General features: G+C 38.2%; 39 non-coding genes across 39 annotated transcripts; 19 read left to right on the top strand and 20 right to left on the bottom strand.

Moving 5' to 3' along the window:
- Window positions 1–8: 8 nt before the first annotated feature.
- On the bottom strand, window positions 9–89 carry Trnal-uag (transfer RNA leucine (anticodon UAG)). Its single transcript has one exon. It is a non-coding gene; the product is annotated as a tRNA-Leu (tRNA).
- Window positions 90–471: 382 nt separating this feature from the next.
- Trnal-caa (transfer RNA leucine (anticodon CAA)) lies at window positions 472–586 on the top strand. Its single transcript has 2 exons — window positions 472–509; window positions 541–586. It is a non-coding gene; the product is annotated as a tRNA-Leu (tRNA).
- Window positions 587–1,308: 722 nt separating this feature from the next.
- On the bottom strand, window positions 1,309–1,389 carry Trnal-uag (transfer RNA leucine (anticodon UAG)). The gene has a single exon. It is a non-coding gene; the product is annotated as a tRNA-Leu (tRNA).
- A 382-nt stretch (window positions 1,390–1,771) lies between these two features.
- Window positions 1,772–1,886, top strand: Trnal-caa (transfer RNA leucine (anticodon CAA)). The gene is made up of 2 exons: window positions 1,772–1,809; window positions 1,841–1,886. It is a non-coding gene; the product is annotated as a tRNA-Leu (tRNA).
- A 722-nt stretch (window positions 1,887–2,608) lies between these two features.
- Window positions 2,609–2,689, bottom strand: Trnal-uag (transfer RNA leucine (anticodon UAG)). Its single transcript has one exon. It is a non-coding gene; the product is annotated as a tRNA-Leu (tRNA).
- A 382-nt stretch (window positions 2,690–3,071) lies between these two features.
- Trnal-caa (transfer RNA leucine (anticodon CAA)) lies at window positions 3,072–3,186 on the top strand. The gene is made up of 2 exons: window positions 3,072–3,109; window positions 3,141–3,186. It is a non-coding gene; the product is annotated as a tRNA-Leu (tRNA).
- A 722-nt stretch (window positions 3,187–3,908) lies between these two features.
- Window positions 3,909–3,989, bottom strand: Trnal-uag (transfer RNA leucine (anticodon UAG)). Its single transcript has one exon. It is a non-coding gene; the product is annotated as a tRNA-Leu (tRNA).
- Window positions 3,990–4,371: 382 nt separating this feature from the next.
- On the top strand, window positions 4,372–4,486 carry Trnal-caa (transfer RNA leucine (anticodon CAA)). Its single transcript has 2 exons — window positions 4,372–4,409; window positions 4,441–4,486. It is a non-coding gene; the product is annotated as a tRNA-Leu (tRNA).
- A 722-nt stretch (window positions 4,487–5,208) lies between these two features.
- Trnal-uag (transfer RNA leucine (anticodon UAG)) lies at window positions 5,209–5,289 on the bottom strand. The gene has a single exon. It is a non-coding gene; the product is annotated as a tRNA-Leu (tRNA).
- A 382-nt stretch (window positions 5,290–5,671) lies between these two features.
- On the top strand, window positions 5,672–5,786 carry Trnal-caa (transfer RNA leucine (anticodon CAA)). The gene is made up of 2 exons: window positions 5,672–5,709; window positions 5,741–5,786. It is a non-coding gene; the product is annotated as a tRNA-Leu (tRNA).
- Window positions 5,787–6,508: 722 nt separating this feature from the next.
- Trnal-uag (transfer RNA leucine (anticodon UAG)) lies at window positions 6,509–6,589 on the bottom strand. Its single transcript has one exon. It is a non-coding gene; the product is annotated as a tRNA-Leu (tRNA).
- A 382-nt stretch (window positions 6,590–6,971) lies between these two features.
- Window positions 6,972–7,086, top strand: Trnal-caa (transfer RNA leucine (anticodon CAA)). The gene is made up of 2 exons: window positions 6,972–7,009; window positions 7,041–7,086. It is a non-coding gene; the product is annotated as a tRNA-Leu (tRNA).
- Window positions 7,087–7,808: 722 nt separating this feature from the next.
- Window positions 7,809–7,889, bottom strand: Trnal-uag (transfer RNA leucine (anticodon UAG)). The gene has a single exon. It is a non-coding gene; the product is annotated as a tRNA-Leu (tRNA).
- A 382-nt stretch (window positions 7,890–8,271) lies between these two features.
- Trnal-caa (transfer RNA leucine (anticodon CAA)) lies at window positions 8,272–8,386 on the top strand. The gene is made up of 2 exons: window positions 8,272–8,309; window positions 8,341–8,386. It is a non-coding gene; the product is annotated as a tRNA-Leu (tRNA).
- A 722-nt stretch (window positions 8,387–9,108) lies between these two features.
- On the bottom strand, window positions 9,109–9,189 carry Trnal-uag (transfer RNA leucine (anticodon UAG)). The gene has a single exon. It is a non-coding gene; the product is annotated as a tRNA-Leu (tRNA).
- Window positions 9,190–9,571: 382 nt separating this feature from the next.
- On the top strand, window positions 9,572–9,686 carry Trnal-caa (transfer RNA leucine (anticodon CAA)). The gene is made up of 2 exons: window positions 9,572–9,609; window positions 9,641–9,686. It is a non-coding gene; the product is annotated as a tRNA-Leu (tRNA).
- Window positions 9,687–10,408: 722 nt separating this feature from the next.
- Trnal-uag (transfer RNA leucine (anticodon UAG)) lies at window positions 10,409–10,489 on the bottom strand. The gene has a single exon. It is a non-coding gene; the product is annotated as a tRNA-Leu (tRNA).
- Window positions 10,490–10,871: 382 nt separating this feature from the next.
- On the top strand, window positions 10,872–10,986 carry Trnal-caa (transfer RNA leucine (anticodon CAA)). The gene is made up of 2 exons: window positions 10,872–10,909; window positions 10,941–10,986. It is a non-coding gene; the product is annotated as a tRNA-Leu (tRNA).
- Window positions 10,987–11,708: 722 nt separating this feature from the next.
- On the bottom strand, window positions 11,709–11,789 carry Trnal-uag (transfer RNA leucine (anticodon UAG)). The gene has a single exon. It is a non-coding gene; the product is annotated as a tRNA-Leu (tRNA).
- Window positions 11,790–12,171: 382 nt separating this feature from the next.
- Window positions 12,172–12,286, top strand: Trnal-caa (transfer RNA leucine (anticodon CAA)). Its single transcript has 2 exons — window positions 12,172–12,209; window positions 12,241–12,286. It is a non-coding gene; the product is annotated as a tRNA-Leu (tRNA).
- Window positions 12,287–13,008: 722 nt separating this feature from the next.
- Window positions 13,009–13,089, bottom strand: Trnal-uag (transfer RNA leucine (anticodon UAG)). The gene has a single exon. It is a non-coding gene; the product is annotated as a tRNA-Leu (tRNA).
- A 382-nt stretch (window positions 13,090–13,471) lies between these two features.
- Trnal-caa (transfer RNA leucine (anticodon CAA)) lies at window positions 13,472–13,586 on the top strand. The gene is made up of 2 exons: window positions 13,472–13,509; window positions 13,541–13,586. It is a non-coding gene; the product is annotated as a tRNA-Leu (tRNA).
- A 722-nt stretch (window positions 13,587–14,308) lies between these two features.
- Window positions 14,309–14,389, bottom strand: Trnal-uag (transfer RNA leucine (anticodon UAG)). The gene has a single exon. It is a non-coding gene; the product is annotated as a tRNA-Leu (tRNA).
- Window positions 14,390–14,771: 382 nt separating this feature from the next.
- Window positions 14,772–14,886, top strand: Trnal-caa (transfer RNA leucine (anticodon CAA)). Its single transcript has 2 exons — window positions 14,772–14,809; window positions 14,841–14,886. It is a non-coding gene; the product is annotated as a tRNA-Leu (tRNA).
- A 722-nt stretch (window positions 14,887–15,608) lies between these two features.
- On the bottom strand, window positions 15,609–15,689 carry Trnal-uag (transfer RNA leucine (anticodon UAG)). Its single transcript has one exon. It is a non-coding gene; the product is annotated as a tRNA-Leu (tRNA).
- A 382-nt stretch (window positions 15,690–16,071) lies between these two features.
- Trnal-caa (transfer RNA leucine (anticodon CAA)) lies at window positions 16,072–16,186 on the top strand. Its single transcript has 2 exons — window positions 16,072–16,109; window positions 16,141–16,186. It is a non-coding gene; the product is annotated as a tRNA-Leu (tRNA).
- Window positions 16,187–16,908: 722 nt separating this feature from the next.
- Trnal-uag (transfer RNA leucine (anticodon UAG)) lies at window positions 16,909–16,989 on the bottom strand. Its single transcript has one exon. It is a non-coding gene; the product is annotated as a tRNA-Leu (tRNA).
- A 382-nt stretch (window positions 16,990–17,371) lies between these two features.
- Trnal-caa (transfer RNA leucine (anticodon CAA)) lies at window positions 17,372–17,486 on the top strand. Its single transcript has 2 exons — window positions 17,372–17,409; window positions 17,441–17,486. It is a non-coding gene; the product is annotated as a tRNA-Leu (tRNA).
- A 722-nt stretch (window positions 17,487–18,208) lies between these two features.
- Window positions 18,209–18,289, bottom strand: Trnal-uag (transfer RNA leucine (anticodon UAG)). The gene has a single exon. It is a non-coding gene; the product is annotated as a tRNA-Leu (tRNA).
- Window positions 18,290–18,671: 382 nt separating this feature from the next.
- Window positions 18,672–18,786, top strand: Trnal-caa (transfer RNA leucine (anticodon CAA)). The gene is made up of 2 exons: window positions 18,672–18,709; window positions 18,741–18,786. It is a non-coding gene; the product is annotated as a tRNA-Leu (tRNA).
- A 722-nt stretch (window positions 18,787–19,508) lies between these two features.
- On the bottom strand, window positions 19,509–19,589 carry Trnal-uag (transfer RNA leucine (anticodon UAG)). The gene has a single exon. It is a non-coding gene; the product is annotated as a tRNA-Leu (tRNA).
- A 382-nt stretch (window positions 19,590–19,971) lies between these two features.
- Window positions 19,972–20,086, top strand: Trnal-caa (transfer RNA leucine (anticodon CAA)). Its single transcript has 2 exons — window positions 19,972–20,009; window positions 20,041–20,086. It is a non-coding gene; the product is annotated as a tRNA-Leu (tRNA).
- A 722-nt stretch (window positions 20,087–20,808) lies between these two features.
- Trnal-uag (transfer RNA leucine (anticodon UAG)) lies at window positions 20,809–20,889 on the bottom strand. Its single transcript has one exon. It is a non-coding gene; the product is annotated as a tRNA-Leu (tRNA).
- Window positions 20,890–21,271: 382 nt separating this feature from the next.
- On the top strand, window positions 21,272–21,386 carry Trnal-caa (transfer RNA leucine (anticodon CAA)). The gene is made up of 2 exons: window positions 21,272–21,309; window positions 21,341–21,386. It is a non-coding gene; the product is annotated as a tRNA-Leu (tRNA).
- Window positions 21,387–22,108: 722 nt separating this feature from the next.
- On the bottom strand, window positions 22,109–22,189 carry Trnal-uag (transfer RNA leucine (anticodon UAG)). Its single transcript has one exon. It is a non-coding gene; the product is annotated as a tRNA-Leu (tRNA).
- A 382-nt stretch (window positions 22,190–22,571) lies between these two features.
- Window positions 22,572–22,686, top strand: Trnal-caa (transfer RNA leucine (anticodon CAA)). The gene is made up of 2 exons: window positions 22,572–22,609; window positions 22,641–22,686. It is a non-coding gene; the product is annotated as a tRNA-Leu (tRNA).
- A 722-nt stretch (window positions 22,687–23,408) lies between these two features.
- On the bottom strand, window positions 23,409–23,489 carry Trnal-uag (transfer RNA leucine (anticodon UAG)). Its single transcript has one exon. It is a non-coding gene; the product is annotated as a tRNA-Leu (tRNA).
- Window positions 23,490–23,871: 382 nt separating this feature from the next.
- On the top strand, window positions 23,872–23,986 carry Trnal-caa (transfer RNA leucine (anticodon CAA)). The gene is made up of 2 exons: window positions 23,872–23,909; window positions 23,941–23,986. It is a non-coding gene; the product is annotated as a tRNA-Leu (tRNA).
- Window positions 23,987–24,708: 722 nt separating this feature from the next.
- On the bottom strand, window positions 24,709–24,789 carry Trnal-uag (transfer RNA leucine (anticodon UAG)). The gene has a single exon. It is a non-coding gene; the product is annotated as a tRNA-Leu (tRNA).
- Between the last annotated feature and the right edge of the window lie 19 nt (window positions 24,790–24,808).

A 24,808-nucleotide genomic window follows, 5' to 3' on the forward strand; every position in this document is an offset into this window, starting at 1 on the left:
AAAATTCTTGGCAGCGGTGGGATTCGAACCCACGCCTCAATGAGACTGGTGCCTAAAACCAGCGCCTTAGACCGCTCGGCCACGCTACCTTACAACTTTTCTGCAGATATTTTATGTATTTGTCAACTGGCTTCGTGAAATAAAAATTTCGGTTTGTTGATTTTGCCCTATATGGTTCCGCTGCAGCTGTTCGAGTGAAGTGTGCGAGTAAGAATGAGGACTTAGGAAGTAAAAGAATGTGAGATGAAAAAAAATGGCCAGATTCAACTTCATTTGGAACCATTTTGAGTAATTATATAAAACTTGCATTGCCAGAAGAAAAAAAGGTTCGAGACGTGGAAAAGAATTATCAAATCATAAAATGCGCCAATACCAAATGTAAAAAATTCCAAAAGGGAAAAAATATTCAGTCACAATGTTTTTGCACCTTAGATGATGGTTAACTATTAAAATTAGCAAAATTGTTGTCATGTCAGGTTGGCCGAGTGGTCTAAGGCGCCAGACTCAAGGTTAATACCTTCCCATTCGTGGGAATGAGTGTTCTGGTCCACGAATGTGGGCGTGGGTTCGAATCCCACATCTGACACCATATATTTTTGAGGACTTTCTACCCATCATGTATAACATGGTTTCATGAAGGGGTGTTTTGCGAGTTATTTAATGGTTAAACGTTAAGTATGTAGTAAACGCATATACGGAAGAAAAAACATTCATTTTTATTTATTTTTTTGTTTATGTTTGTCCAGATCAGAGTTTCATGATTTAAGTACGGGTTATCATTTGCTGAACGTCCTGTAGAAAATAGCTATGTATACTCAGTTCGAGGATAGATTAAATCCTCAATCATTGAATATGTTTTACATAGTGGGTAGACCGTTAAAACGGAGGAGCGGCTGGTTGTTTGAGCGGGAGAAGAAATTTTGCAATCTTGATCGTTATCTTTTTTCCAAAAAGAACGACGCTTCACATCACGAAAACATGTTTGATTTTTTGCGTTCGTGATTGCATTATCCCAACCACCGTTCAATACGCATGAAGTCCGTACAAATGTGTATAGCCCTGCTGTGTCAAAAATGAAAGGGAAAAATATAGGTGCTGACTTCCAGCATCAAGTGAAAATCGTGTGTTGCACGTAGAGAATTTCGTATTCAGTCGAAATAGATAATCATTCACTATCTTTCAGTTGTAAGAATTCTTGAAAGAATCTTCCGCATTCTTAGCTTTTCTCTCTCTGTCCTCTCAAAATAACGAACAGGGTTAGATAGAGTCTTTGGGAAAGAAAAATCGAATTGGTCGGTAAAAAATTCTTGGCAGCGGTGGGATTCGAACCCACGCCTCAATGAGACTGGTGCCTAAAACCAGCGCCTTAGACCGCTCGGCCACGCTACCTTACAACTTTTCTGCAGATATTTTATGTATTTGTCAACTGGCTTCGTGAAATAAAAATTTCGGTTTGTTGATTTTGCCCTATATGGTTCCGCTGCAGCTGTTCGAGTGAAGTGTGCGAGTAAGAATGAGGACTTAGGAAGTAAAAGAATGTGAGATGAAAAAAAATGGCCAGATTCAACTTCATTTGGAACCATTTTGAGTAATTATATAAAACTTGCATTGCCAGAAGAAAAAAAGGTTCGAGACGTGGAAAAGAATTATCAAATCATAAAATGCGCCAATACCAAATGTAAAAAATTCCAAAAGAGAAAAAATATTCAGTCACAATGTTTTTGCACCTTAGATGATGGTTAACTATTAAAATTAGCAAAATTGTTGTCATGTCAGGTTGGCCGAGTGGTCTAAGGCGCCAGACTCAAGGTTAATACCTTCCCATTCGTGGGAATGAGTGTTCTGGTCCACGAATGTGGGCGTGGGTTCGAATCCCACATCTGACACCATATATTTTTGAGGACTTTCTACCCATCATGTATAACATGGTTTCATGAAGGGGTGTTTTGCGAGTTATTTAATGGTTAAACGTTAAGTATGTAGTAAACGCATATACGGAAGAAAAAACATTCATTTTTATTTATTTTTTTGTTTATGTTTGTCCAGATCAGAGTTTCATGATTTAAGTACGGGTTATCATTTGCTGAACGTCCTGTAGAAAATAGCTATGTATACTCAGTTCGAGGATAGATTAAATCCTCAATCATTGAATATGTTTTACATAGTGGGTAGACCGTTAAAACGGAGGAGCGGCTGGTTGTTTGAGCGGGAGAAGAAATTTTGCAATCTTGATCGTTATCTTTTTTCCAAAAAGAACGACGCTTCACATCACGAAAACATGTTTGATTTTTTGCGTTCGTGATTGCATTATCCCAACCACCGTTCAATACGCATGAAGTCCGTACAAATGTGTATAGCCCTGCTGTGTCAAAAATGAAAGGGAAAAATATAGGTGCTGACTTCCAGCATCAAGTGAAAATCGTGTGTTGCACGTAGAGAATTTCGTATTCAGTCGAAATAGATAATCATTCACTATCTTTCAGTTGTAAGAATTCTTGAAAGAATCTTCCGCATTCTTAGCTTTTCTCTCTCTGTCCTCTCAAAATAACGAACAGGGTTAGATAGAGTCTTTGGGAAAGAAAAATCGAATTGGTCGGTAAAAAATTCTTGGCAGCGGTGGGATTCGAACCCACGCCTCAATGAGACTGGTGCCTAAAACCAGCGCCTTAGACCGCTCGGCCACGCTACCTTACAACTTTTCTGCAGATATTTTATGTATTTGTCAACTGGCTTCGTGAAATAAAAATTTCGGTTTGTTGATTTTGCCCTATATGGTTCCGCTGCAGCTGTTCGAGTGAAGTGTGCGAGTAAGAATGAGGACTTAGGAAGTAAAAGAATGTGAGATGAAAAAAAATGGCCAGATTCAACTTCATTTGGAACCATTTTGAGTAATTATATAAAACTTGCATTGCCAGAAGAAAAAAAGGTTCGAGACGTGGAAAAGAATTATCAAATCATAAAATGCGCCAATACCAAATGTAAAAAATTCCAAAAGAGAAAAAATATTCAGTCACAATGTTTTTGCACCTTAGATGATGGTTAACTATTAAAATTAGCAAAATTGTTGTCATGTCAGGTTGGCCGAGTGGTCTAAGGCGCCAGACTCAAGGTTAATACCTTCCCATTCGTGGGAATGAGTGTTCTGGTCCACGAATGTGGGCGTGGGTTCGAATCCCACATCTGACACCATATATTTTTGAGGACTTTCTACCCATCATGTATAACATGGTTTCATGAAGGGGTGTTTTGCGAGTTATTTAATGGTTAAACGTTAAGTATGTAGTAAACGCATATACGGAAGAAAAAACATTCATTTTTATTTATTTTTTTGTTTATGTTTGTCCAGATCAGAGTTTCATGATTTAAGTACGGGTTATCATTTGCTGAACGTCCTGTAGAAAATAGCTATGTATACTCAGTTCGAGGATAGATTAAATCCTCAATCATTGAATATGTTTTACATAGTGGGTAGACCGTTAAAACGGAGGAGCGGCTGGTTGTTTGAGCGGGAGAAGAAATTTTGCAATCTTGATCGTTATCTTTTTTCCAAAAAGAACGACGCTTCACATCACGAAAACATGTTTGATTTTTTGCGTTCGTGATTGCATTATCCCAACCACCGTTCAATACGCATGAAGTCCGTACAAATGTGTATAGCCCTGCTGTGTCAAAAATGAAAGGGAAAAATATAGGTGCTGACTTCCAGCATCAAGTGAAAATCGTGTGTTGCACGTAGAGAATTTCGTATTCAGTCGAAATAGATAATCATTCACTATCTTTCAGTTGTAAGAATTCTTGAAAGAATCTTCCGCATTCTTAGCTTTTCTCTCTCTGTCCTCTCAAAATAACGAACAGGGTTAGATAGAGTCTTTGGGAAAGAAAAATCGAATTGGTCGGTAAAAAATTCTTGGCAGCGGTGGGATTCGAACCCACGCCTCAATGAGACTGGTGCCTAAAACCAGCGCCTTAGACCGCTCGGCCACGCTACCTTACAACTTTTCTGCAGATATTTTATGTATTTGTCAACTGGCTTCGTGAAATAAAAATTTCGGTTTGTTGATTTTGCCCTATATGGTTCCGCTGCAGCTGTTCGAGTGAAGTGTGCGAGTAAGAATGAGGACTTAGGAAGTAAAAGAATGTGAGATGAAAAAAAATGGCCAGATTCAACTTCATTTGGAACCATTTTGAGTAATTATATAAAACTTGCATTGCCAGAAGAAAAAAAGGTTCGAGACGTGGAAAAGAATTATCAAATCATAAAATGCGCCAATACCAAATGTAAAAAATTCCAAAAGAGAAAAAATATTCAGTCACAATGTTTTTGCACCTTAGATGATGGTTAACTATTAAAATTAGCAAAATTGTTGTCATGTCAGGTTGGCCGAGTGGTCTAAGGCGCCAGACTCAAGGTTAATACCTTCCCATTCGTGGGAATGAGTGTTCTGGTCCACGAATGTGGGCGTGGGTTCGAATCCCACATCTGACACCATATATTTTTGAGGACTTTCTACCCATCATGTATAACATGGTTTCATGAAGGGGTGTTTTGCGAGTTATTTAATGGTTAAACGTTAAGTATGTAGTAAACGCATATACGGAAGAAAAAACATTCATTTTTATTTATTTTTTTGTTTATGTTTGTCCAGATCAGAGTTTCATGATTTAAGTACGGGTTATCATTTGCTGAACGTCCTGTAGAAAATAGCTATGTATACTCAGTTCGAGGATAGATTAAATCCTCAATCATTGAATATGTTTTACATAGTGGGTAGACCGTTAAAACGGAGGAGCGGCTGGTTGTTTGAGCGGGAGAAGAAATTTTGCAATCTTGATCGTTATCTTTTTTCCAAAAAGAACGACGCTTCACATCACGAAAACATGTTTGATTTTTTGCGTTCGTGATTGCATTATCCCAACCACCGTTCAATACGCATGAAGTCCGTACAAATGTGTATAGCCCTGCTGTGTCAAAAATGAAAGGGAAAAATATAGGTGCTGACTTCCAGCATCAAGTGAAAATCGTGTGTTGCACGTAGAGAATTTCGTATTCAGTCGAAATAGATAATCATTCACTATCTTTCAGTTGTAAGAATTCTTGAAAGAATCTTCCGCATTCTTAGCTTTTCTCTCTCTGTCCTCTCAAAATAACGAACAGGGTTAGATAGAGTCTTTGGGAAAGAAAAATCGAATTGGTCGGTAAAAAATTCTTGGCAGCGGTGGGATTCGAACCCACGCCTCAATGAGACTGGTGCCTAAAACCAGCGCCTTAGACCGCTCGGCCACGCTACCTTACAACTTTTCTGCAGATATTTTATGTATTTGTCAACTGGCTTCGTGAAATAAAAATTTCGGTTTGTTGATTTTGCCCTATATGGTTCCGCTGCAGCTGTTCGAGTGAAGTGTGCGAGTAAGAATGAGGACTTAGGAAGTAAAAGAATGTGAGATGAAAAAAAATGGCCAGATTCAACTTCATTTGGAACCATTTTGAGTAATTATATAAAACTTGCATTGCCAGAAGAAAAAAAGGTTCGAGACGTGGAAAAGAATTATCAAATCATAAAATGCGCCAATACCAAATGTAAAAAATTCCAAAAGGGAAAAAATATTCAGTCACAATGTTTTTGCACCTTAGATGATGGTTAACTATTAAAATTAGCAAAATTGTTGTCATGTCAGGTTGGCCGAGTGGTCTAAGGCGCCAGACTCAAGGTTAATACCTTCCCATTCGTGGGAATGAGTGTTCTGGTCCACGAATGTGGGCGTGGGTTCGAATCCCACATCTGACACCATATATTTTTGAGGACTTTCTACCCATCATGTATAACATGGTTTCATGAAGGGGTGTTTTGCGAGTTATTTAATGGTTAAACGTTAAGTATGTAGTAAACGCATATACGGAAGAAAAAACATTCATTTTTATTTATTTTTTTGTTTATGTTTGTCCAGATCAGAGTTTCATGATTTAAGTACGGGTTATCATTTGCTGAACGTCCTGTAGAAAATAGCTATGTATACTCAGTTCGAGGATAGATTAAATCCTCAATCATTGAATATGTTTTACATAGTGGGTAGACCGTTAAAACGGAGGAGCGGCTGGTTGTTTGAGCGGGAGAAGAAATTTTGCAATCTTGATCGTTATCTTTTTTCCAAAAAGAACGACGCTTCACATCACGAAAACATGTTTGATTTTTTGCGTTCGTGATTGCATTATCCCAACCACCGTTCAATACGCATGAAGTCCGTACAAATGTGTATAGCCCTGCTGTGTCAAAAATGAAAGGGAAAAATATAGGTGCTGACTTCCAGCATCAAGTGAAAATCGTGTGTTGCACGTAGAGAATTTCGTATTCAGTCGAAATAGATAATCATTCACTATCTTTCAGTTGTAAGAATTCTTGAAAGAATCTTCCGCATTCTTAGCTTTTCTCTCTCTGTCCTCTCAAAATAACGAACAGGGTTAGATAGAGTCTTTGGGAAAGAAAAATCGAATTGGTCGGTAAAAAATTCTTGGCAGCGGTGGGATTCGAACCCACGCCTCAATGAGACTGGTGCCTAAAACCAGCGCCTTAGACCGCTCGGCCACGCTACCTTACAACTTTTCTGCAGATATTTTATGTATTTGTCAACTGGCTTCGTGAAATAAAAATTTCGGTTTGTTGATTTTGCCCTATATGGTTCCGCTGCAGCTGTTCGAGTGAAGTGTGCGAGTAAGAATGAGGACTTAGGAAGTAAAAGAATGTGAGATGAAAAAAAATGGCCAGATTCAACTTCATTTGGAACCATTTTGAGTAATTATATAAAACTTGCATTGCCAGAAGAAAAAAAGGTTCGAGACGTGGAAAAGAATTATCAAATCATAAAATGCGCCAATACCAAATGTAAAAAATTCCAAAAGAGAAAAAATATTCAGTCACAATGTTTTTGCACCTTAGATGATGGTTAACTATTAAAATTAGCAAAATTGTTGTCATGTCAGGTTGGCCGAGTGGTCTAAGGCGCCAGACTCAAGGTTAATACCTTCCCATTCGTGGGAATGAGTGTTCTGGTCCACGAATGTGGGCGTGGGTTCGAATCCCACATCTGACACCATATATTTTTGAGGACTTTCTACCCATCATGTATAACATGGTTTCATGAAGGGGTGTTTTGCGAGTTATTTAATGGTTAAACGTTAAGTATGTAGTAAACGCATATACGGAAGAAAAAACATTCATTTTTATTTATTTTTTTGTTTATGTTTGTCCAGATCAGAGTTTCATGATTTAAGTACGGGTTATCATTTGCTGAACGTCCTGTAGAAAATAGCTATGTATACTCAGTTCGAGGATAGATTAAATCCTCAATCATTGAATATGTTTTACATAGTGGGTAGACCGTTAAAACGGAGGAGCGGCTGGTTGTTTGAGCGGGAGAAGAAATTTTGCAATCTTGATCGTTATCTTTTTTCCAAAAAGAACGACGCTTCACATCACGAAAACATGTTTGATTTTTTGCGTTCGTGATTGCATTATCCCAACCACCGTTCAATACGCATGAAGTCCGTACAAATGTGTATAGCCCTGCTGTGTCAAAAATGAAAGGGAAAAATATAGGTGCTGACTTCCAGCATCAAGTGAAAATCGTGTGTTGCACGTAGAGAATTTCGTATTCAGTCGAAATAGATAATCATTCACTATCTTTCAGTTGTAAGAATTCTTGAAAGAATCTTCCGCATTCTTAGCTTTTCTCTCTCTGTCCTCTCAAAATAACGAACAGGGTTAGATAGAGTCTTTGGGAAAGAAAAATCGAATTGGTCGGTAAAAAATTCTTGGCAGCGGTGGGATTCGAACCCACGCCTCAATGAGACTGGTGCCTAAAACCAGCGCCTTAGACCGCTCGGCCACGCTACCTTACAACTTTTCTGCAGATATTTTATGTATTTGTCAACTGGCTTCGTGAAATAAAAATTTCGGTTTGTTGATTTTGCCCTATATGGTTCCGCTGCAGCTGTTCGAGTGAAGTGTGCGAGTAAGAATGAGGACTTAGGAAGTAAAAGAATGTGAGATGAAAAAAAATGGCCAGATTCAACTTCATTTGGAACCATTTTGAGTAATTATATAAAACTTGCATTGCCAGAAGAAAAAAAGGTTCGAGACGTGGAAAAGAATTATCAAATCATAAAATGCGCCAATACCAAATGTAAAAAATTCCAAAAGAGAAAAAATATTCAGTCACAATGTTTTTGCACCTTAGATGATGGTTAACTATTAAAATTAGCAAAATTGTTGTCATGTCAGGTTGGCCGAGTGGTCTAAGGCGCCAGACTCAAGGTTAATACCTTCCCATTCGTGGGAATGAGTGTTCTGGTCCACGAATGTGGGCGTGGGTTCGAATCCCACATCTGACACCATATATTTTTGAGGACTTTCTACCCATCATGTATAACATGGTTTCATGAAGGGGTGTTTTGCGAGTTATTTAATGGTTAAACGTTAAGTATGTAGTAAACGCATATACGGAAGAAAAAACATTCATTTTTATTTATTTTTTTGTTTATGTTTGTCCAGATCAGAGTTTCATGATTTAAGTACGGGTTATCATTTGCTGAACGTCCTGTAGAAAATAGCTATGTATACTCAGTTCGAGGATAGATTAAATCCTCAATCATTGAATATGTTTTACATAGTGGGTAGACCGTTAAAACGGAGGAGCGGCTGGTTGTTTGAGCGGGAGAAGAAATTTTGCAATCTTGATCGTTATCTTTTTTCCAAAAAGAACGACGCTTCACATCACGAAAACATGTTTGATTTTTTGCGTTCGTGATTGCATTATCCCAACCACCGTTCAATACGCATGAAGTCCGTACAAATGTGTATAGCCCTGCTGTGTCAAAAATGAAAGGGAAAAATATAGGTGCTGACTTCCAGCATCAAGTGAAAATCGTGTGTTGCACGTAGAGAATTTCGTATTCAGTCGAAATAGATAATCATTCACTATCTTTCAGTTGTAAGAATTCTTGAAAGAATCTTCCGCATTCTTAGCTTTTCTCTCTCTGTCCTCTCAAAATAACGAACAGGGTTAGATAGAGTCTTTGGGAAAGAAAAATCGAATTGGTCGGTAAAAAATTCTTGGCAGCGGTGGGATTCGAACCCACGCCTCAATGAGACTGGTGCCTAAAACCAGCGCCTTAGACCGCTCGGCCACGCTACCTTACAACTTTTCTGCAGATATTTTATGTATTTGTCAACTGGCTTCGTGAAATAAAAATTTCGGTTTGTTGATTTTGCCCTATATGGTTCCGCTGCAGCTGTTCGAGTGAAGTGTGCGAGTAAGAATGAGGACTTAGGAAGTAAAAGAATGTGAGATGAAAAAAAATGGCCAGATTCAACTTCATTTGGAACCATTTTGAGTAATTATATAAAACTTGCATTGCCAGAAGAAAAAAAGGTTCGAGACGTGGAAAAGAATTATCAAATCATAAAATGCGCCAATACCAAATGTAAAAAATTCCAAAAGGGAAAAAATATTCAGTCACAATGTTTTTGCACCTTAGATGATGGTTAACTATTAAAATTAGCAAAATTGTTGTCATGTCAGGTTGGCCGAGTGGTCTAAGGCGCCAGACTCAAGGTTAATACCTTCCCATTCGTGGGAATGAGTGTTCTGGTCCACGAATGTGGGCGTGGGTTCGAATCCCACATCTGACACCATATATTTTTGAGGACTTTCTACCCATCATGTATAACATGGTTTCATGAAGGGGTGTTTTGCGAGTTATTTAATGGTTAAACGTTAAGTATGTAGTAAACGCATATACGGAAGAAAAAACATTCATTTTTATTTATTTTTTTGTTTATGTTTGTCCAGATCAGAGTTTCATGATTTAAGTACGGGTTATCATTTGCTGAACGTCCTGTAGAAAATAGCTATGTATACTCAGTTCGAGGATAGATTAAATCCTCAATCATTGAATATGTTTTACATAGTGGGTAGACCGTTAAAACGGAGGAGCGGCTGGTTGTTTGAGCGGGAGAAGAAATTTTGCAATCTTGATCGTTATCTTTTTTCCAAAAAGAACGACGCTTCACATCACGAAAACATGTTTGATTTTTTGCGTTCGTGATTGCATTATCCCAACCACCGTTCAATACGCATGAAGTCCGTACAAATGTGTATAGCCCTGCTGTGTCAAAAATGAAAGGGAAAAATATAGGTGCTGACTTCCAGCATCAAGTGAAAATCGTGTGTTGCACGTAGAGAATTTCGTATTCAGTCGAAATAGATAATCATTCACTATCTTTCAGTTGTAAGAATTCTTGAAAGAATCTTCCGCATTCTTAGCTTTTCTCTCTCTGTCCTCTCAAAATAACGAACAGGGTTAGATAGAGTCTTTGGGAAAGAAAAATCGAATTGGTCGGTAAAAAATTCTTGGCAGCGGTGGGATTCGAACCCACGCCTCAATGAGACTGGTGCCTAAAACCAGCGCCTTAGACCGCTCGGCCACGCTACCTTACAACTTTTCTGCAGATATTTTATGTATTTGTCAACTGGCTTCGTGAAATAAAAATTTCGGTTTGTTGATTTTGCCCTATATGGTTCCGCTGCAGCTGTTCGAGTGAAGTGTGCGAGTAAGAATGAGGACTTAGGAAGTAAAAGAATGTGAGATGAAAAAAAATGGCCAGATTCAACTTCATTTGGAACCATTTTGAGTAATTATATAAAACTTGCATTGCCAGAAGAAAAAAAGGTTCGAGACGTGGAAAAGAATTATCAAATCATAAAATGCGCCAATACCAAATGTAAAAAATTCCAAAAGAGAAAAAATATTCAGTCACAATGTTTTTGCACCTTAGATGATGGTTAACTATTAAAATTAGCAAAATTGTTGTCATGTCAGGTTGGCCGAGTGGTCTAAGGCGCCAGACTCAAGGTTAATACCTTCCCATTCGTGGGAATGAGTGTTCTGGTCCACGAATGTGGGCGTGGGTTCGAATCCCACATCTGACACCATATATTTTTGAGGACTTTCTACCCATCATGTATAACATGGTTTCATGAAGGGGTGTTTTGCGAGTTATTTAATGGTTAAACGTTAAGTATGTAGTAAACGCATATACGGAAGAAAAAACATTCATTTTTATTTATTTTTTTGTTTATGTTTGTCCAGATCAGAGTTTCATGATTTAAGTACGGGTTATCATTTGCTGAACGTCCTGTAGAAAATAGCTATGTATACTCAGTTCGAGGATAGATTAAATCCTCAATCATTGAATATGTTTTACATAGTGGGTAGACCGTTAAAACGGAGGAGCGGCTGGTTGTTTGAGCGGGAGAAGAAATTTTGCAATCTTGATCGTTATCTTTTTTCCAAAAAGAACGACGCTTCACATCACGAAAACATGTTTGATTTTTTGCGTTCGTGATTGCATTATCCCAACCACCGTTCAATACGCATGAAGTCCGTACAAATGTGTATAGCCCTGCTGTGTCAAAAATGAAAGGGAAAAATATAGGTGCTGACTTCCAGCATCAAGTGAAAATCGTGTGTTGCACGTAGAGAATTTCGTATTCAGTCGAAATAGATAATCATTCACTATCTTTCAGTTGTAAGAATTCTTGAAAGAATCTTCCGCATTCTTAGCTTTTCTCTCTCTGTCCTCTCAAAATAACGAACAGGGTTAGATAGAGTCTTTGGGAAAGAAAAATCGAATTGGTCGGTAAAAAATTCTTGGCAGCGGTGGGATTCGAACCCACGCCTCAATGAGACTGGTGCCTAAAACCAGCGCCTTAGACCGCTCGGCCACGCTACCTTACAACTTTTCTGCAGATATTTTATGTATTTGTCAACTGGCTTCGTGAAATAAAAATTTCGGTTTGTTGATTTTGCCCTATATGGTTCCGCTGCAGCTGTTCGAGTGAAGTGTGCGAGTAAGAATGAGGACTTAGGAAGTAAAAGAATGTGAGATGAAAAAAAATGGCCAGATTCAACTTCATTTGGAACCATTTTGAGTAATTATATAAAACTTGCATTGCCAGAAGAAAAAAAGGTTCGAGACGTGGAAAAGAATTATCAAATCATAAAATGCGCCAATACCAAATGTAAAAAATTCCAAAAGGGAAAAAATATTCAGTCACAATGTTTTTGCACCTTAGATGATGGTTAACTATTAAAATTAGCAAAATTGTTGTCATGTCAGGTTGGCCGAGTGGTCTAAGGCGCCAGACTCAAGGTTAATACCTTCCCATTCGTGGGAATGAGTGTTCTGGTCCACGAATGTGGGCGTGGGTTCGAATCCCACATCTGACACCATATATTTTTGAGGACTTTCTACCCATCATGTATAACATGGTTTCATGAAGGGGTGTTTTGCGAGTTATTTAATGGTTAAACGTTAAGTATGTAGTAAACGCATATACGGAAGAAAAAACATTCATTTTTATTTATTTTTTTGTTTATGTTTGTCCAGATCAGAGTTTCATGATTTAAGTACGGGTTATCATTTGCTGAACGTCCTGTAGAAAATAGCTATGTATACTCAGTTCGAGGATAGATTAAATCCTCAATCATTGAATATGTTTTACATAGTGGGTAGACCGTTAAAACGGAGGAGCGGCTGGTTGTTTGAGCGGGAGAAGAAATTTTGCAATCTTGATCGTTATCTTTTTTCCAAAAAGAACGACGCTTCACATCACGAAAACATGTTTGATTTTTTGCGTTCGTGATTGCATTATCCCAACCACCGTTCAATACGCATGAAGTCCGTACAAATGTGTATAGCCCTGCTGTGTCAAAAATGAAAGGGAAAAATATAGGTGCTGACTTCCAGCATCAAGTGAAAATCGTGTGTTGCACGTAGAGAATTTCGTATTCAGTCGAAATAGATAATCATTCACTATCTTTCAGTTGTAAGAATTCTTGAAAGAATCTTCCGCATTCTTAGCTTTTCTCTCTCTGTCCTCTCAAAATAACGAACAGGGTTAGATAGAGTCTTTGGGAAAGAAAAATCGAATTGGTCGGTAAAAAATTCTTGGCAGCGGTGGGATTCGAACCCACGCCTCAATGAGACTGGTGCCTAAAACCAGCGCCTTAGACCGCTCGGCCACGCTACCTTACAACTTTTCTGCAGATATTTTATGTATTTGTCAACTGGCTTCGTGAAATAAAAATTTCGGTTTGTTGATTTTGCCCTATATGGTTCCGCTGCAGCTGTTCGAGTGAAGTGTGCGAGTAAGAATGAGGACTTAGGAAGTAAAAGAATGTGAGATGAAAAAAAATGGCCAGATTCAACTTCATTTGGAACCATTTTGAGTAATTATATAAAACTTGCATTGCCAGAAGAAAAAAAGGTTCGAGACGTGGAAAAGAATTATCAAATCATAAAATGCGCCAATACCAAATGTAAAAAATTCCAAAAGGGAAAAAATATTCAGTCACAATGTTTTTGCACCTTAGATGATGGTTAACTATTAAAATTAGCAAAATTGTTGTCATGTCAGGTTGGCCGAGTGGTCTAAGGCGCCAGACTCAAGGTTAATACCTTCCCATTCGTGGGAATGAGTGTTCTGGTCCACGAATGTGGGCGTGGGTTCGAATCCCACATCTGACACCATATATTTTTGAGGACTTTCTACCCATCATGTATAACATGGTTTCATGAAGGGGTGTTTTGCGAGTTATTTAATGGTTAAACGTTAAGTATGTAGTAAACGCATATACGGAAGAAAAAACATTCATTTTTATTTATTTTTTTGTTTATGTTTGTCCAGATCAGAGTTTCATGATTTAAGTACGGGTTATCATTTGCTGAACGTCCTGTAGAAAATAGCTATGTATACTCAGTTCGAGGATAGATTAAATCCTCAATCATTGAATATGTTTTACATAGTGGGTAGACCGTTAAAACGGAGGAGCGGCTGGTTGTTTGAGCGGGAGAAGAAATTTTGCAATCTTGATCGTTATCTTTTTTCCAAAAAGAACGACGCTTCACATCACGAAAACATGTTTGATTTTTTGCGTTCGTGATTGCATTATCCCAACCACCGTTCAATACGCATGAAGTCCGTACAAATGTGTATAGCCCTGCTGTGTCAAAAATGAAAGGGAAAAATATAGGTGCTGACTTCCAGCATCAAGTGAAAATCGTGTGTTGCACGTAGAGAATTTCGTATTCAGTCGAAATAGATAATCATTCACTATCTTTCAGTTGTAAGAATTCTTGAAAGAATCTTCCGCATTCTTAGCTTTTCTCTCTCTGTCCTCTCAAAATAACGAACAGGGTTAGATAGAGTCTTTGGGAAAGAAAAATCGAATTGGTCGGTAAAAAATTCTTGGCAGCGGTGGGATTCGAACCCACGCCTCAATGAGACTGGTGCCTAAAACCAGCGCCTTAGACCGCTCGGCCACGCTACCTTACAACTTTTCTGCAGATATTTTATGTATTTGTCAACTGGCTTCGTGAAATAAAAATTTCGGTTTGTTGATTTTGCCCTATATGGTTCCGCTGCAGCTGTTCGAGTGAAGTGTGCGAGTAAGAATGAGGACTTAGGAAGTAAAAGAATGTGAGATGAAAAAAAATGGCCAGATTCAACTTCATTTGGAACCATTTTGAGTAATTATATAAAACTTGCATTGCCAGAAGAAAAAAAGGTTCGAGACGTGGAAAAGAATTATCAAATCATAAAATGCGCCAATACCAAATGTAAAAAATTCCAAAAGAGAAAAAATATTCAGTCACAATGTTTTTGCACCTTAGATGATGGTTAACTATTAAAATTAGCAAAATTGTTGTCATGTCAGGTTGGCCGAGTGGTCTAAGGCGCCAGACTCAAGGTTAATACCTTCCCATTCGTGGGAATGAGTGTTCTGGTCCACGAATGTGGGCGTGGGTTCGAATCCCACATCTGACACCATATATTTTTGAGGACTTTCTACCCATCATGTATAACATGGTTTCATGAAGGGGTGTTTTGCGAGTTATTTAATGGTTAAACGTTAAGTATGTAGTAAACGCATATACGGAAGAAAAAACATTCATTTTTATTTATTTTTTTGTTTATGTTTGTCCAGATCAGAGTTTCATGATTTAAGTACGGGTTATCATTTGCTGAACGTCCTGTAGAAAATAGCTATGTATACTCAGTTCGAGGATAGATTAAATCCTCAATCATTGAATATGTTTTACATAGTGGGTAGACCGTTAAAACGGAGGAGCGGCTGGTTGTTTGAGCGGGAGAAGAAATTTTGCAATCTTGATCGTTATCTTTTTTCCAAAAAGAACGACGCTTCACATCACGAAAACATGTTTGATTTTTTGCGTTCGTGATTGCATTATCCCAACCACCGTTCAATACGCATGAAGTCCGTACAAATGTGTATAGCCCTGCTGTGTCAAAAATGAAAGGGAAAAATATAGGTGCTGACTTCCAGCATCAAGTGAAAATCGTGTGTTGCACGTAGAGAATTTCGTATTCAGTCGAAATAGATAATCATTCACTATCTTTCAGTTGTAAGAATTCTTGAAAGAATCTTCCGCATTCTTAGCTTTTCTCTCTCTGTCCTCTCAAAATAACGAACAGGGTTAGATAGAGTCTTTGGGAAAGAAAAATCGAATTGGTCGGTAAAAAATTCTTGGCAGCGGTGGGATTCGAACCCACGCCTCAATGAGACTGGTGCCTAAAACCAGCGCCTTAGACCGCTCGGCCACGCTACCTTACAACTTTTCTGCAGATATTTTATGTATTTGTCAACTGGCTTCGTGAAATAAAAATTTCGGTTTGTTGATTTTGCCCTATATGGTTCCGCTGCAGCTGTTCGAGTGAAGTGTGCGAGTAAGAATGAGGACTTAGGAAGTAAAAGAATGTGAGATGAAAAAAAATGGCCAGATTCAACTTCATTTGGAACCATTTTGAGTAATTATATAAAACTTGCATTGCCAGAAGAAAAAAAGGTTCGAGACGTGGAAAAGAATTATCAAATCATAAAATGCGCCAATACCAAATGTAAAAAATTCCAAAAGGGAAAAAATATTCAGTCACAATGTTTTTGCACCTTAGATGATGGTTAACTATTAAAATTAGCAAAATTGTTGTCATGTCAGGTTGGCCGAGTGGTCTAAGGCGCCAGACTCAAGGTTAATACCTTCCCATTCGTGGGAATGAGTGTTCTGGTCCACGAATGTGGGCGTGGGTTCGAATCCCACATCTGACACCATATATTTTTGAGGACTTTCTACCCATCATGTATAACATGGTTTCATGAAGGGGTGTTTTGCGAGTTATTTAATGGTTAAACGTTAAGTATGTAGTAAACGCATATACGGAAGAAAAAACATTCATTTTTATTTATTTTTTTGTTTATGTTTGTCCAGATCAGAGTTTCATGATTTAAGTACGGGTTATCATTTGCTGAACGTCCTGTAGAAAATAGCTATGTATACTCAGTTCGAGGATAGATTAAATCCTCAATCATTGAATATGTTTTACATAGTGGGTAGACCGTTAAAACGGAGGAGCGGCTGGTTGTTTGAGCGGGAGAAGAAATTTTGCAATCTTGATCGTTATCTTTTTTCCAAAAAGAACGACGCTTCACATCACGAAAACATGTTTGATTTTTTGCGTTCGTGATTGCATTATCCCAACCACCGTTCAATACGCATGAAGTCCGTACAAATGTGTATAGCCCTGCTGTGTCAAAAATGAAAGGGAAAAATATAGGTGCTGACTTCCAGCATCAAGTGAAAATCGTGTGTTGCACGTAGAGAATTTCGTATTCAGTCGAAATAGATAATCATTCACTATCTTTCAGTTGTAAGAATTCTTGAAAGAATCTTCCGCATTCTTAGCTTTTCTCTCTCTGTCCTCTCAAAATAACGAACAGGGTTAGATAGAGTCTTTGGGAAAGAAAAATCGAATTGGTCGGTAAAAAATTCTTGGCAGCGGTGGGATTCGAACCCACGCCTCAATGAGACTGGTGCCTAAAACCAGCGCCTTAGACCGCTCGGCCACGCTACCTTACAACTTTTCTGCAGATATTTTATGTATTTGTCAACTGGCTTCGTGAAATAAAAATTTCGGTTTGTTGATTTTGCCCTATATGGTTCCGCTGCAGCTGTTCGAGTGAAGTGTGCGAGTAAGAATGAGGACTTAGGAAGTAAAAGAATGTGAGATGAAAAAAAATGGCCAGATTCAACTTCATTTGGAACCATTTTGAGTAATTATATAAAACTTGCATTGCCAGAAGAAAAAAAGGTTCGAGACGTGGAAAAGAATTATCAAATCATAAAATGCGCCAATACCAAATGTAAAAAATTCCAAAAGGGAAAAAATATTCAGTCACAATGTTTTTGCACCTTAGATGATGGTTAACTATTAAAATTAGCAAAATTGTTGTCATGTCAGGTTGGCCGAGTGGTCTAAGGCGCCAGACTCAAGGTTAATACCTTCCCATTCGTGGGAATGAGTGTTCTGGTCCACGAATGTGGGCGTGGGTTCGAATCCCACATCTGACACCATATATTTTTGAGGACTTTCTACCCATCATGTATAACATGGTTTCATGAAGGGGTGTTTTGCGAGTTATTTAATGGTTAAACGTTAAGTATGTAGTAAACGCATATACGGAAGAAAAAACATTCATTTTTATTTATTTTTTTGTTTATGTTTGTCCAGATCAGAGTTTCATGATTTAAGTACGGGTTATCATTTGCTGAACGTCCTGTAGAAAATAGCTATGTATACTCAGTTCGAGGATAGATTAAATCCTCAATCATTGAATATGTTTTACATAGTGGGTAGACCGTTAAAACGGAGGAGCGGCTGGTTGTTTGAGCGGGAGAAGAAATTTTGCAATCTTGATCGTTATCTTTTTTCCAAAAAGAACGACGCTTCACATCACGAAAACATGTTTGATTTTTTGCGTTCGTGATTGCATTATCCCAACCACCGTTCAATACGCATGAAGTCCGTACAAATGTGTATAGCCCTGCTGTGTCAAAAATGAAAGGGAAAAATATAGGTGCTGACTTCCAGCATCAAGTGAAAATCGTGTGTTGCACGTAGAGAATTTCGTATTCAGTCGAAATAGATAATCATTCACTATCTTTCAGTTGTAAGAATTCTTGAAAGAATCTTCCGCATTCTTAGCTTTTCTCTCTCTGTCCTCTCAAAATAACGAACAGGGTTAGATAGAGTCTTTGGGAAAGAAAAATCGAATTGGTCGGTAAAAAATTCTTGGCAGCGGTGGGATTCGAACCCACGCCTCAATGAGACTGGTGCCTAAAACCAGCGCCTTAGACCGCTCGGCCACGCTACCTTACAACTTTTCTGCAGATATTTTATGTATTTGTCAACTGGCTTCGTGAAATAAAAATTTCGGTTTGTTGATTTTGCCCTATATGGTTCCGCTGCAGCTGTTCGAGTGAAGTGTGCGAGTAAGAATGAGGACTTAGGAAGTAAAAGAATGTGAGATGAAAAAAAATGGCCAGATTCAACTTCATTTGGAACCATTTTGAGTAATTATATAAAACTTGCATTGCCAGAAGAAAAAAAGGTTCGAGACGTGGAAAAGAATTATCAAATCATAAAATGCGCCAATACCAAATGTAAAAAATTCCAAAAGGGAAAAAATATTCAGTCACAATGTTTTTGCACCTTAGATGATGGTTAACTATTAAAATTAGCAAAATTGTTGTCATGTCAGGTTGGCCGAGTGGTCTAAGGCGCCAGACTCAAGGTTAATACCTTCCCATTCGTGGGAATGAGTGTTCTGGTCCACGAATGTGGGCGTGGGTTCGAATCCCACATCTGACACCATATATTTTTGAGGACTTTCTACCCATCATGTATAACATGGTTTCATGAAGGGGTGTTTTGCGAGTTATTTAATGGTTAAACGTTAAGTATGTAGTAAACGCATATACGGAAGAAAAAACATTCATTTTTATTTATTTTTTTGTTTATGTTTGTCCAGATCAGAGTTTCATGATTTAAGTACGGGTTATCATTTGCTGAACGTCCTGTAGAAAATAGCTATGTATACTCAGTTCGAGGATAGATTAAATCCTCAATCATTGAATATGTTTTACATAGTGGGTAGACCGTTAAAACGGAGGAGCGGCTGGTTGTTTGAGCGGGAGAAGAAATTTTGCAATCTTGATCGTTATCTTTTTTCCAAAAAGAACGACGCTTCACATCACGAAAACATGTTTGATTTTTTGCGTTCGTGATTGCATTATCCCAACCACCGTTCAATACGCATGAAGTCCGTACAAATGTGTATAGCCCTGCTGTGTCAAAAATGAAAGGGAAAAATATAGGTGCTGACTTCCAGCATCAAGTGAAAATCGTGTGTTGCACGTAGAGAATTTCGTATTCAGTCGAAATAGATAATCATTCACTATCTTTCAGTTGTAAGAATTCTTGAAAGAATCTTCCGCATTCTTAGCTTTTCTCTCTCTGTCCTCTCAAAATAACGAACAGGGTTAGATAGAGTCTTTGGGAAAGAAAAATCGAATTGGTCGGTAAAAAATTCTTGGCAGCGGTGGGATTCGAACCCACGCCTCAATGAGACTGGTGCCTAAAACCAGCGCCTTAGACCGCTCGGCCACGCTACCTTACAACTTTTCTGCAGATATTTTATGTATTTGTCAACTGGCTTCGTGAAATAAAAATTTCGGTTTGTTGATTTTGCCCTATATGGTTCCGCTGCAGCTGTTCGAGTGAAGTGTGCGAGTAAGAATGAGGACTTAGGAAGTAAAAGAATGTGAGATGAAAAAAAATGGCCAGATTCAACTTCATTTGGAACCATTTTGAGTAATTATATAAAACTTGCATTGCCAGAAGAAAAAAAGGTTCGAGACGTGGAAAAGAATTATCAAATCATAAAATGCGCCAATACCAAATGTAAAAAATTCCAAAAGGGAAAAAATATTCAGTCACAATGTTTTTGCACCTTAGATGATGGTTAACTATTAAAATTAGCAAAATTGTTGTCATGTCAGGTTGGCCGAGTGGTCTAAGGCGCCAGACTCAAGGTTAATACCTTCCCATTCGTGGGAATGAGTGTTCTGGTCCACGAATGTGGGCGTGGGTTCGAATCCCACATCTGACACCATATATTTTTGAGGACTTTCTACCCATCATGTATAACATGGTTTCATGAAGGGGTGTTTTGCGAGTTATTTAATGGTTAAACGTTAAGTATGTAGTAAACGCATATACGGAAGAAAAAACATTCATTTTTATTTATTTTTTTGTTTATGTTTGTCCAGATCAGAGTTTCATGATTTAAGTACGGGTTATCATTTGCTGAACGTCCTGTAGAAAATAGCTATGTATACTCAGTTCGAGGATAGATTAAATCCTCAATCATTGAATATGTTTTACATAGTGGGTAGACCGTTAAAACGGAGGAGCGGCTGGTTGTTTGAGCGGGAGAAGAAATTTTGCAATCTTGATCGTTATCTTTTTTCCAAAAAGAACGACGCTTCACATCACGAAAACATGTTTGATTTTTTGCGTTCGTGATTGCATTATCCCAACCACCGTTCAATACGCATGAAGTCCGTACAAATGTGTATAGCCCTGCTGTGTCAAAAATGAAAGGGAAAAATATAGGTGCTGACTTCCAGCATCAAGTGAAAATCGTGTGTTGCACGTAGAGAATTTCGTATTCAGTCGAAATAGATAATCATTCACTATCTTTCAGTTGTAAGAATTCTTGAAAGAATCTTCCGCATTCTTAGCTTTTCTCTCTCTGTCCTCTCAAAATAACGAACAGGGTTAGATAGAGTCTTTGGGAAAGAAAAATCGAATTGGTCGGTAAAAAATTCTTGGCAGCGGTGGGATTCGAACCCACGCCTCAATGAGACTGGTGCCTAAAACCAGCGCCTTAGACCGCTCGGCCACGCTACCTTACAACTTTTCTGCAGATATTTTATGTATTTGTCAACTGGCTTCGTGAAATAAAAATTTCGGTTTGTTGATTTTGCCCTATATGGTTCCGCTGCAGCTGTTCGAGTGAAGTGTGCGAGTAAGAATGAGGACTTAGGAAGTAAAAGAATGTGAGATGAAAAAAAATGGCCAGATTCAACTTCATTTGGAACCATTTTGAGTAATTATATAAAACTTGCATTGCCAGAAGAAAAAAAGGTTCGAGACGTGGAAAAGAATTATCAAATCATAAAATGCGCCAATACCAAATGTAAAAAATTCCAAAAGGGAAAAAATATTCAGTCACAATGTTTTTGCACCTTAGATGATGGTTAACTATTAAAATTAGCAAAATTGTTGTCATGTCAGGTTGGCCGAGTGGTCTAAGGCGCCAGACTCAAGGTTAATACCTTCCCATTCGTGGGAATGAGTGTTCTGGTCCACGAATGTGGGCGTGGGTTCGAATCCCACATCTGACACCATATATTTTTGAGGACTTTCTACCCATCATGTATAACATGGTTTCATGAAGGGGTGTTTTGCGAGTTATTTAATGGTTAAACGTTAAGTATGTAGTAAACGCATATACGGAAGAAAAAACATTCATTTTTATTTATTTTTTTGTTTATGTTTGTCCAGATCAGAGTTTCATGATTTAAGTACGGGTTATCATTTGCTGAACGTCCTGTAGAAAATAGCTATGTATACTCAGTTCGAGGATAGATTAAATCCTCAATCATTGAATATGTTTTACATAGTGGGTAGACCGTTAAAACGGAGGAGCGGCTGGTTGTTTGAGCGGGAGAAGAAATTTTGCAATCTTGATCGTTATCTTTTTTCCAAAAAGAACGACGCTTCACATCACGAAAACATGTTTGATTTTTTGCGTTCGTGATTGCATTATCCCAACCACCGTTCAATACGCATGAAGTCCGTACAAATGTGTATAGCCCTGCTGTGTCAAAAATGAAAGGGAAAAATATAGGTGCTGACTTCCAGCATCAAGTGAAAATCGTGTGTTGCACGTAGAGAATTTCGTATTCAGTCGAAATAGATAATCATTCACTATCTTTCAGTTGTAAGAATTCTTGAAAGAATCTTCCGCATTCTTAGCTTTTCTCTCTCTGTCCTCTCAAAATAACGAACAGGGTTAGATAGAGTCTTTGGGAAAGAAAAATCGAATTGGTCGGTAAAAAATTCTTGGCAGCGGTGGGATTCGAACCCACGCCTCAATGAGACTGGTGCCTAAAACCAGCGCCTTAGACCGCTCGGCCACGCTACCTTACAACTTTTCTGCAGATATTTTATGTATTTGTCAACTGGCTTCGTGAAATAAAAATTTCGGTTTGTTGATTTTGCCCTATATGGTTCCGCTGCAGCTGTTCGAGTGAAGTGTGCGAGTAAGAATGAGGACTTAGGAAGTAAAAGAATGTGAGATGAAAAAAAATGGCCAGATTCAACTTCATTTGGAACCATTTTGAGTAATTATATAAAACTTGCATTGCCAGAAGAAAAAAAGGTTCGAGACGTGGAAAAGAATTATCAAATCATAAAATGCGCCAATACCAAATGTAAAAAATTCCAAAAGGGAAAAAATATTCAGTCACAATGTTTTTGCACCTTAGATGATGGTTAACTATTAAAATTAGCAAAATTGTTGTCATGTCAGGTTGGCCGAGTGGTCTAAGGCGCCAGACTCAAGGTTAATACCTTCCCATTCGTGGGAATGAGTGTTCTGGTCCACGAATGTGGGCGTGGGTTCGAATCCCACATCTGACACCATATATTTTTGAGGACTTTCTACCCATCATGTATAACATGGTTTCATGAAGGGGTGTTTTGCGAGTTATTTAATGGTTAAACGTTAAGTATGTAGTAAACGCATATACGGAAGAAAAAACATTCATTTTTATTTATTTTTTTGTTTATGTTTGTCCAGATCAGAGTTTCATGATTTAAGTACGGGTTATCATTTGCTGAACGTCCTGTAGAAAATAGCTATGTATACTCAGTTCGAGGATAGATTAAATCCTCAATCATTGAATATGTTTTACATAGTGGGTAGACCGTTAAAACGGAGGAGCGGCTGGTTGTTTGAGCGGGAGAAGAAATTTTGCAATCTTGATCGTTATCTTTTTTCCAAAAAGAACGACGCTTCACATCACGAAAACATGTTTGATTTTTTGCGTTCGTGATTGCATTATCCCAACCACCGTTCAATACGCATGAAGTCCGTACAAATGTGTATAGCCCTGCTGTGTCAAAAATGAAAGGGAAAAATATAGGTGCTGACTTCCAGCATCAAGTGAAAATCGTGTGTTGCACGTAGAGAATTTCGTATTCAGTCGAAATAGATAATCATTCACTATCTTTCAGTTGTAAGAATTCTTGAAAGAATCTTCCGCATTCTTAGCTTTTCTCTCTCTGTCCTCTCAAAATAACGAACAGGGTTAGATAGAGTCTTTGGGAAAGAAAAATCGAATTGGTCGGTAAAAAATTCTTGGCAGCGGTGGGATTCGAACCCACGCCTCAATGAGACTGGTGCCTAAAACCAGCGCCTTAGACCGCTCGGCCACGCTACCTTACAACTTTTCTGCAGATATTTTATGTATTTGTCAACTGGCTTCGTGAAATAAAAATTTCGGTTTGTTGATTTTGCCCTATATGGTTCCGCTGCAGCTGTTCGAGTGAAGTGTGCGAGTAAGAATGAGGACTTAGGAAGTAAAAGAATGTGAGATGAAAAAAAATGGCCAGATTCAACTTCATTTGGAACCATTTTGAGTAATTATATAAAACTTGCATTGCCAGAAGAAAAAAAGGTTCGAGACGTGGAAAAGAATTATCAAATCATAAAATGCGCCAATACCAAATGTAAAAAATTCCAAAAGGGAAAAAATATTCAGTCACAATGTTTTTGCACCTTAGATGATGGTTAACTATTAAAATTAGCAAAATTGTTGTCATGTCAGGTTGGCCGAGTGGTCTAAGGCGCCAGACTCAAGGTTAATACCTTCCCATTCGTGGGAATGAGTGTTCTGGTCCACGATTGTGGGCGTGGGTTCGAATCCCACATCTGACACCATATATTTTTGAGGACTTTCTACCCATCATGTATAACATGGTTTCATGAAGGGGTGTTTTGCGAGTTATTTAATGGTTAAACGTTAAGTATGTAGTAAACGCATATACGGAAGAAAAAACATTCATTTTTATTTATTTTTTTGTTTATGTTTGTCCAGATCAGAGTTTCATGATTTAAGTACGGGTTATCATTTGCTGAACGTCCTGTAGAAAATAGCTATGTATACTCAGTTCGAGGATAGATTAAATCCTCAATCATTGAATATGTTTTACATAGTGGGTAGACCGTTAAAACGGAGGAGCGGCTGGTTGTTTGAGCGGGAGAAGAAATTTTGCAATCTTGATCGTTATCTTTTTTCCAAAAAGAACGACGCTTCACATCACGAAAACATGTTTGATTTTTTGCGTTCGTGATTGCATTATCCCAACCACCGTTCAATACGCATGAAGTCCGTACAAATGTGTATAGCCCTGCTGTGTCAAAAATGAAAGGGAAAAATATAGGTGCTGACTTCCAGCATCAAGTGAAAATCGTGTGTTGCACGTAGAGAATTTCGTATTCAGTCGAAATAGATAATCATTCACTATCTTTCAGTTGTAAGAATTCTTGAAAGAATCTTCCGCATTCTTAGCTTTTCTCTCTCTGTCCTCTCAAAATAACGAACAGGGTTAGATAGAGTCTTTGGGAAAGAAAAATCGAATTGGTCGGTAAAAAATTCTTGGCAGCGGTGGGATTCGAACCCACGCCTCAATGAGACTGGTGCCTAAAACCAGCGCCTTAGACCGCTCGGCCACGCTACCTTACAACTTTTCTGCAGAT

This window comes from Mytilus californianus, unplaced genomic scaffold, assembly GCF_021869535.1.
Source record: "Mytilus californianus isolate M0D057914Y unplaced genomic scaffold, xbMytCali1.0.p SCAF_18, whole genome shotgun sequence".
NCBI classification, from domain to species: Eukaryota; Metazoa; Mollusca; class Bivalvia; order Mytilida; family Mytilidae; genus Mytilus; species Mytilus californianus.